Source organism: Mastomys coucha, unplaced genomic scaffold, assembly GCF_008632895.1.
Source record: "Mastomys coucha isolate ucsf_1 unplaced genomic scaffold, UCSF_Mcou_1 pScaffold18, whole genome shotgun sequence".
Lineage (NCBI taxonomy): Eukaryota > Metazoa > Chordata > Mammalia > Rodentia > Muridae > Mastomys > Mastomys coucha.
This window is the reverse complement of record NW_022196900.1, coordinates 54,609,879-54,619,764: the sequence shown is the minus strand read 5'-3', so window position 1 is coordinate 54,619,764 and position 9,886 is coordinate 54,609,879.

The window sequence follows — 9,886 nt, the reverse complement described above, 5'->3', positions numbered from 1 at the left end:
TCAGAAATCTGCCTGCCTCTGCCTCCCAAGTGCTGGGATTAAAGGCGTGCGCCACCACCGCCTGGCTGCAGTATGGTGTTCTTTAAGAGTATTTCACTCTCCTCTATCATATGTGTTCATAAGTATAGATCCTAATTTCTCTGGGCCTTTTTCCCCATCTCTCAAAAAATCAGGCCAATCTGTTTTATTCACAACTACCAGAGAAGCTTACTGTAGAAGGAATGCAAAAGAGGACTGCTTAGTACCCTGCAAGTGTTGGAATCACTCCTTTTTATCTCTCTCTGCTTGCTATTTAAAGAGAATTGGGGGCTGTCAAGAAGACACAAGGAAACACAAGGCCAGATGTTCCCAGAACACACACCTATGAAAACCAGGCTGTGATTGCATCCTGAATCACAGAATCCTGAAACTGGAAGCAACTCTAACAATCAGGTTCCAAGCTTTATTGCTGTTCTCACAACTGTCCACCAGAGCATGAGTGCTGGTCATGATGGGAGAGCTCATTGTTTTTTAGAATGCAGGCTTGGAAAAAAAAAAAAAAGAAGAACGTGGGCTGGGGGAAAGCACTGAAATTTCCAGTGTTAGTCAGAGCCGAGAATGGAGCCTTCCCTCTCTTCTCCTATACAATCGAACACCACTAAGCATCTGCAGCTCTTGATATCCTCCAAGATTGTCATCCCAGGAGCCTTTGTCCTTCATGTTCCTTTGCCCTTTCCATCAACTCAGAAAGGCAGTGCACATCCCTGATGCTGTTGCTAAAATACCCACCCCCCCCACACACACACATCCCCCCCAGAAAGTTCTCTGTGACGTCCCTATTCTAACCTGCGACCAGAGCATTTCTGTTCCCCTAGTTCTATTCACATGGGAATGTGCTAAACATTGCTTGTTACTAATTGTTTACCCTGACTTGACTTCCGTTCCTCAGAAGCAAGGTCTGCTCCGTGCAACATCTTTGTCCCTAGCTCCTCAGCCAGGTCTGACCCTATAGAAAAGGTCTGTGTGAGGAACTGAGACAACTACAGAGCTAGAGAGGTCAGAGCAGAGGAGCCTTAAACTGTGCTGCTAAAAGAGGAAGCAACAGGAAGCGGGACAGAAACAGCCTTTATCTGGTCTCATGAATGAAACTGAATAAAGAAAAAAGGGTTGTTTTTAAAAAAATGCTCCAGGCTTTGTTTTGGTTTGATGTCTCTTTGTCCCCAGCTGAGGGCAAGGAAAAGCCAATAAGAGCATCCTGACATGTGTAGCTTTTCTTTTCGTCTGCACTGTATTAAAAAAAAATTAGCAGAATGCCAGACAAAGATCTCAAAAACAATGTGCTATGTGAACAACATGATGCCAATTTTTTTTTTTTTTGGTTTGATTTGGTTTGGTTTTTAAGTGAAACGACATTTATTGAATTGTCATGGATTAGTGAGTTTGCATGGGTTTCTAAACTATGCTTTTTAATTCTTTGAATAGTATTTCATGAATTCTTTGAGAATTTCATATACAGTACTGTGATATATTCACACCCCTCACTGCTGCCAAATTCACCTTGTCTACCTTCACCTTCCCACCCAACCAACTTAGTTTTCTTCTTCTTTTTTCCATTCAGCCCAGTTTGGAAATTTTTTAAGCAGGACAGTGAGATAGAATTCCATTATGCCTTAACCAAGTTACTTAATGTCTTAGGAAAAGGATGGGTAACACGGTTACAATTTATGTATGTGACAGCTACTTCAGCATGTCGTAGGTGCTTTCTGCAGTTACTCATAATCACTCTGTGGTGTTTCACACATGAAAAAAAAAAAACCTAATGGTTCAGAAGTGAAATAACTATTCCCGAAGCTGGAAGATCTATTCAGGTATAGCCCAAACTAACATTTCTGTTGATGTTTTTACAGTTTTATTACCAATGTGACAGAGATTGTTAGTTGCCTAATGAACATCCATTTTGCCCTATGTGCCAAGATATGAAACACTGTTCTCTGCTGGATAAATTGCCATGTAGAATTAAGATATGTCCTAGTGTTCTTTATAGTCAGAGATAGTGTAGGACAAAGTTCTCCCCAGTGGCATGTGGGAAGTAAATTTAATGTGTGATGGGACATGCAGGACCTCAGGAATGGTTCCTTAAAGGAAGGGAGGGATGGACTCTGAGGCCCATGATTTCTCCTGGTGCTGAGCTGGAGTGTGATGCATACATTTCCATGCTAGATCTGGAGGGTAGAATGTGATGCGCTAGTTAGGGGGTAGGGTTCTGATGACTTTGTGCCTTGTAACAGCTCTGGACCTTCAGAAGCTGCTATACAACAGGAAATCCATGGGGTTTCAGTCTCTTCCAGAGGTGGACACAACTCTAAGGGCATTTGGGCTTAGCTGCAAATTTTTCTAGGGGGCTTTAGGAAAAAATATTTAAGACCTTGTTTAAAAAAAAAAAAAACACTGGAAAGGAATTTAAATGAAAAAGAGTAGTCTTTTCAAAGGTTCTTTGTTATACTGAAGTACCAAGTATAAGCACTAGGCAACCAGAGTTGCTAGGTCTGAAAAGACCTTAGTAGGTGGAGATCTTTTTTCAAGGATTTTCAAGGTTCTTGGAAAAACATTCATTCATTCATTCATTCATCCATTCATTCAGTGCATTGGGTTTTGGTGTTGTACAAGTCTACTTAAGTCTCTTACCATAATTACAAGCATAGTTGGCCATGACTTCAACAGTCACCTGAATGATACTAGGAAATCTACAAATGGATCTGGTGAAGGGCCTGGTGTACTGGCTGGTTTTGTGTGTAAGTTGACACAAGCTGGAGTTATCACAGAGAAAGGAGCCTCCCTTGAGGAACTGCCTCCATGAGATCCAGCTGTAAGGCATTTTCTCAATTAATAATCAAGGGGGAGGGCCTAGCCCATTGTGGGTGGTACCATCCCTGATCTAGTAGTCTTGGGTTCTATAAGGAAGCAATCTAGTAAGCAGCATTCCTCCATGGCTTCTGCATGCACTCATGCCTCCAAGTTCCTATCCTAACTTCCTTTGGTGACAAACAGCAATGTGGAAGTGCAAGCTGAATGAACCTCCCCAACTTGCTTCTTGATGTTCTGTGCAGCAATAGAAACCCTGATTAAGAAACCTGAGTTATTCGCCTTGATTTGTCTGAAGAGACAACCAAACCACAAAGCCCCTAGCAGCTGTCTCTCGTTCAGCTGTCTCTTCCCAGTCCTTCTTCAAAATTTCCTTTTGTCAGGTTGTTCTCAAAGCACTTACCTATGATCTATCCACAGGTGAGTAACTGCCCTAAGCCTGTTCCTCAGACTGAAAACAGCTAGTACCATGCATTGCTCTGCACTGGGGTCTGGGTCACCTGAAAGCTAGCTGGCCATGAGGCTCACCACTGAGCTTGGGAGACAACTCATAGCATATGGCATGTGGGCATGAGACTCAAGGATTTGTTCTCTAGGGAAGCTAGGGTTTGGTATAGTAAAAAAGAAGGAACCCATAGGTGCAGTGTATCAAATACTGAAGAGATAAAGGAGGGGAAATAGACACTCAAGACTATTGAGTAAGATGACTGCAGAAATAAGTCATCCCTAATTTCAGACAAAGTGTGAAAGGCAGAGGGCCTCCTTGGCAGCATCCCAAGAGCTGATTTCCAGCAAGTAGACAGAAGAAAAAGCTGAAGATTGAGCCAAAGACTTACTTATCAGGATATGACAATTTAGAGAAGGACAGATTTTCCAATGTGAAATGACTCAGGCTAAGACCCTGCTTGGAAGGATCAGGGAGAAGACCCTGGGTTTGAAATCTTGAGAATTTGAGAGTGTGCCAACTTTGATCTGGTTCTGCCCTGTTCCTCCTGGCAACAGGAGCAAGCAGGTCTTCCTAGTTATGGGATAACTCTTCCATCTTGTTTAAAGAAGACATAGGAAGCTTAGCCTGGCAAAGAACTTTGCTACATCTCCTCTAACTCATGAGACCAAACATTCCATAGCCAGCCAAGTACTTTCTGGGCTTATAAGAAAGGGACTAGACCATAAATATTCATCAATATTCATTGACAAAAGCCAGACATATGTGTTTGGGACAGGATCTGAAGTTCCAGGCAGAAGGCAGAATCATAAAAACAGTGGAGAGCATATTCCTTTGGAATGGGATTTAACACCTAGCAAAAGCCCCTGTGATACAGGTATAGTATGCGAGTAGGATGACTGGGGAGACTGTGCAGATCATGCTATGTACCTACAATAAGCAAAATAGACAAGGTGGCACACAGAAAGGAGGAATAGTTGAAAAGGCTCAGAGAATTGTCATATGCTGGGGTAGATTTACCCCATAAAGCAGAATAATCTGATCTGAGATGTCCAATAAAAATGTGTTGAACTTACCTGAAGCACAAAGGACAGTCATGGGCTCTTAAGATAGAGAGCCCTAGTCCATATATACCAGAATACTGTGATTATGGAGTAGTTTCTTAAAACACACCAGTCAGATGAATGTTTCAATGGACATGACTCGTAAAAATCCACACTGGGGAACTCTAGATATGCACTAATCAAGGAAGAAAAATGAAGGTACATGGAGTCACACAGGCCTAGATTATCTCTAAATATGATATAATTTCTCTTAAACTATGTAAAGTATGTATGTTCTAAGATCTTTGGATGCTAATTAGCTCACCTGTAAAACTCAGACGGGGCCATCTGCTTGGGCCTGGTGTTCTCCATTTACATTAAGGTGAGAAACAAATAAAATGCCCAGTTTAGAAAATGTATTGAAAACATTCTAAATATGTTTTTTCTTCTCCCATGTTTCTTTTAGGGCTCTGTCAACTCTTTTATGTAAAGAAAAATAAGAAAAGGTGATTTACTCTTTCTTTCTCCATCCATCCTTCCTCTGGATTACTTAAACATCTTAGCTTAGCTGAAACATCTGCTCCAAGCCACTCATCTTTGACACTGAGCTCTCAAGGACTTATACATGTTTTACATGATGCATGCAGCAATATGGGGTGAAGACTTGGCCCTCCAAAGGATGTGGAAGACCATAGCTTTGATTCTGAAACTGCCAAGAATGCTAGACCCTCTGCAGTGTCTCGGGAGCAGGCTTTTATCTCCAGGACATGGTAGACAAGCTTGCAGAACTGGGTCCTGTAGGGATGTCTGATCAACACACTCCAAATTAAATATGAAAAGGTGGTGATGATGTTGACCAATACAATGATGATCTCCAGAAAATCATCACAAGCTACATTATATTTTCTGTGGGTCAGACACAGACCCTGGGCAGTGTGACAGGGAGACAATGGGGAAGGAGACACAGCTTCTGAGAGAACAGAGGCAGTGGGAGATGACAGGCTTGCTGATAACTGCAGCTCATGCTAGAAGACTGACCCAAAGCCACTGGAAACAGAACCCCCCACATCAGGAAGTGTGAGAGTATTGTATGGAAGCAACCTTAATCCTCACACTGGAAAATAGAACAGCCTGGGCGGGACTTCAGAAGAGGGAGCAGCACATTTGAGGCAGAGGAGACAGCAAGTGAGGGACACTGGGTTAAGTTCAAGCTATTCATAAGATACTGGAACACTCCAGGTGATAGCTCCAGTGTGTAAGTGAAATCAGCAGGTGACCCAGGGACCCTATACTCTAGATTGTTTCATATCATCTTATTTTAGACCTGTCTTCCCAGCATTGTAGTAGCCCTCAAATATATCCCTGTTGGCAATGGATGGTAGGGTCATCTGGTGCTAAGAAGTAAATGAGCATATAATTCACTCTAGCTGCCATAGGAATGGGTTAGGAGGTGTGGAATTAGAGGTATACTAGTAAACTTATAAGGTTCCATCCAGCTCTGCCTCCTGTTCTCTGATCCAGATGGCTCAGGACCATCCTCAAATATAGCAAAGCTGTCTTTAGAAAATGGATAAATGCCTCAAAAGTCCATAAAAATGACAAAAATGGAAAGGATGGAATAACCTGTGACCTGATATGCTCTGGGCTGGATTCCTAGAGAAGATAAATCTGGACTTGATCTTGAAGGAGGGACTGGATTTAAATATTCAGAAAGGCATGAAATAGACTTGATGTAAACTGAGATGTAAAGGTGGGAACACATAGAAAGTCCAAGGCAAACTCTTAAAATGAAGGAACCTTGGCTTAACCAGGACCCACTCTTTCTGAAGCTACCCACAGGTTTCTTCTGCACTGTTTTCAACCACCCACTTCATAACCAGACTTCCCTCATCTTCCTCCAAGGTCTCCCTGACAATTCTATTAACTCCATCTTCTCTATCAACCAGATTTAATCTGGAATTCCTTCCTTGCACTGCAATGGACTCAGGCCAGAATTTTCTCTACCCATCCTCCAACCCACAGTATCCTCCCATACTATATACAGCATTTGCACCTAACCAGATCTACTTCCACACTCCAGGCTTGGATCAGAAAACACATCCTCTGTACCAGCCCATGCTAACATCTCCTCTGTTTACTTGACTTCATTCCACCCAAGACATTTCCAACCTCTAGGCATCTCTTCGTCCCCAACCTGCTCTGTCCATAACAGACTCAAAACTAACAAAAGAAAGCTTCATTCTCAGACCTTCTTGCAATAGTAGCAACAATATGAAACAATAAATCAATAACTTCTTTCCAAAACTTACCAGACCTATAGAAATGTGTCTGCCAATGAGATACTCGGATACAGAATTGAAAAGAATGAGTAAAAAAATCACCAAATAATTGAAGGAGTTTAAGAAAGACAAAAAGAAACAACTAGATAAAATTAAGGAGGAAGCAGTTAAGGAGAATAAATGGCTCAGTGATGCCAAATAAAACACAAACAAGGCTGATGGAAATGATGAAGACAATCCAGGATGTGAAGAAGGAATTCAAGGAGAAGAAACCCTGACAACATCTGAAAACCCAAACTGAAAACTCAAAGGGAAGCTTCACAAGTAGAATGAATCAAACAGAAGACAGAATGTCAGGATTTATAGTTTAAGTAGAGGAACTAAATCAAATTATCAAAGAATATGAAAAAAATTAAACCAAAGAAAAGGAACACAAATAAAATGTGGCACACCATTAGAAAAAAAAATCAATCATTTGAAATATACGCATAAGTGAGGGAGAAGAATCTGAAGGCAATGGCTTAGATCAGATGTTCAACAAGATCATAGAAGAAAACTATCTCAAACTAAGGAACAGCACACCAAACAAATACAAGAAACACACAGAACATCAGATAGACAAAACCAGAAAAGAAAATACTCACAGCATATCATAGTTAAAACACTAAATATAAATAACAAAGACTGTGTGTATTTAAAACTTCAAGAGAAAAAATGCAAGTCACATATAAAAGAAGACATAGCAGAATAAAGAATGATTTCTTTCTTTGAAAGCCAGAAGAGCCCAGATCAGTGCCTTCCAAGTTCCAAAAGACTATGATACCCAGCAAAACTAACTTCTATCATTGAAAGGGGGGGGAAGCCTTTTGACTACATAAATAGCTAAAAATAAAATTATACCCAACAAATCAAATCTAAAGGAAGTATCAGAAGCACTATTTCTGGCTGAGGAGAGAAATTAGCCTAGCAGAGACTGAAACAGACATGGGACCCCTGTGGTTGAATTAGGGAAAGGCTGGAAGAAATTGAGGAGGAGGGTGACCCCATAGGAAGACCAGTAGTCTCAACTAGCCCAGACCTCTGTGACCTCTCAGACACTTAGCCACCAACCAGGCAGCATACACAAGCTGGTCTGAGGTCCTGACACATATACTGCAGGACTCTGCTTGGTCTGACCTCAGTGGGAGAAGACTCACCTAACCCAAGAGAGACTTGAGTCCCCAGGGAGTGGGGAAGCCTGGCTGGGTCAGGGAGCATCCTCTTGGAGACAGTGGTGAGGTGGAATAGGATGAGGAACTATGGGAGAGCAGACCAGGAGGTGGGCAATGACTGGACTGTAAAAAAAAGGAAAGAAAGTAATAAAAAATACAAAGTCATGAATATTAAAACATAAAGTACTGCTCAAAACACAAATAGCAACACCAAAATTTAACAAGATGACTCCAGTTAACACACACATTTCAATAATAACTTTAAATATCAATGGCTTCAAATCTCCAACCAGAAGATCCAGAAACAGAATCTATCTATTGTTTAGGGGAAGCATGTCTTAGTTTTGTATAGGTACTGCCTTGGAACAAAAGGGTAGACAAAAGTTCTCCAGGCAAGGTGGACTAAGGAGCAAGAAAATGTTGTTATTCTAATATTTGACCAAACAGACTTGAAACTAAAACCAATCAGAAGACATGAAGAGTCTCACTCCATTCTGAAAAACGGAAACAGTTAACTAAGGAGACATTACTGTACTAAACATATAAGCACCAAACTCTTGGACAATCCATTTTATTTTAAAAAGTATTCTGGATTTAAAGGCTCAGAGCAATACTAATCCATGAATAGCAGGTGGCTTCAATACTTCATTTTCTCTAATATAAATATATCTGGACAAAAAAATAAACATAGAAACATCAGAAGTAATTGGCACCATAAATCAAATGGACTTAACAGCTGTGCACAGAGGATTCCACCCAAACACCAAAGGATACGCATTCTCCTCAGCAGCACAGAGAAGCTTCTCCAAAATAGACATATCCTGGGACACAAAACATGTCTTTACAAATCCAAAGGGATGAAGTAAGTCCCTGTGTCTCATCTGACTCCAGTGCGATGCAGCTTGAAATGGACTGGAAAAAAAAAAAAAACTCTAGTAAATACTCAGTCATGGAAATTTAATAACTCATTACTTAATAATTAATAAATCAAAGAAGCAATCAAGAAAGGAATTTTAAAAATCCTGAAACTAAATGAAAATGAAAGTACAATACAGCTAACCTCTAGGGCACATTGAAAGCAGTCCTATGAGGGAAATTTATAGCTTTAAGTGCCTATGCTAAAAAAGAGAGAGAGAGAGAGAGAGAGAGAGAGAGAGAGAGAGAGAGAGAGAGAGAGAGAGAAAAGAAAAGAAAAAAGAAAAAAGAATACAACAAAATTTTAAAAATTAAAAAATTAGAAAGAGCACCAACAAATGGCTCAGTAATGCAACTCAAAAAGCCAAAAAGGCAGAATGAAATAAATACAAACCCAGGCCATAGCAAGAAATAATAAAACTAAGAGCAGATATCAATGAAATAAAACAAGGAAAAAATAATATAAAGAATCAATGAATCTAAGAGCTTGTCCTTTGAGAAAATAAACAAGATTGACAGATCCTTGGTCCAAATAATCATAAGAAATAGAGGACCCAAAATTAACAGAATTAGAAATGAACAGAGAAATATTACAAGAGGCACCAGAGAAATCCAGATTATTACAAAGGAATATTTTAAAAACTTGTACACCATTAAGCTGGAAGACCTAAAAGAAATGGATGAATTTCTTTTTTTTTAAACTTTTATTGCATTATGATGAGAAAAGTTACATGATTTCAATTTATCTGAATTTGTTAACATTTAAAAACATATTTTAATTAAATAGAATTGAATCACATTCTTGTTCCCCTTTTGTACCACCGCTCCTCCCATAGACCCCCGTTCAATACCTACAATACCTTTTTTGTCCTATTCCTTAAAATTTATAAAATATTACAACAATAAAGGTAAGTATTATAAAAGTTGTTTGATATAAAACAATCAATTTAACAGTCTTATGTAGATGCTCATCTACAGCAATAGTGAAAATACATTTTTCTCAATATAAATTTTAAATAATTCCAAACATACTAGCTGTATACTTAAAAATAATATATCACTACTAGTATTTTCTAAAATGAATATGAATATATAAAGTCTTTTTGTTCGTTTTGTATTTAGTAGAGTTTAAAATCTTGGCTCTTACTGTGG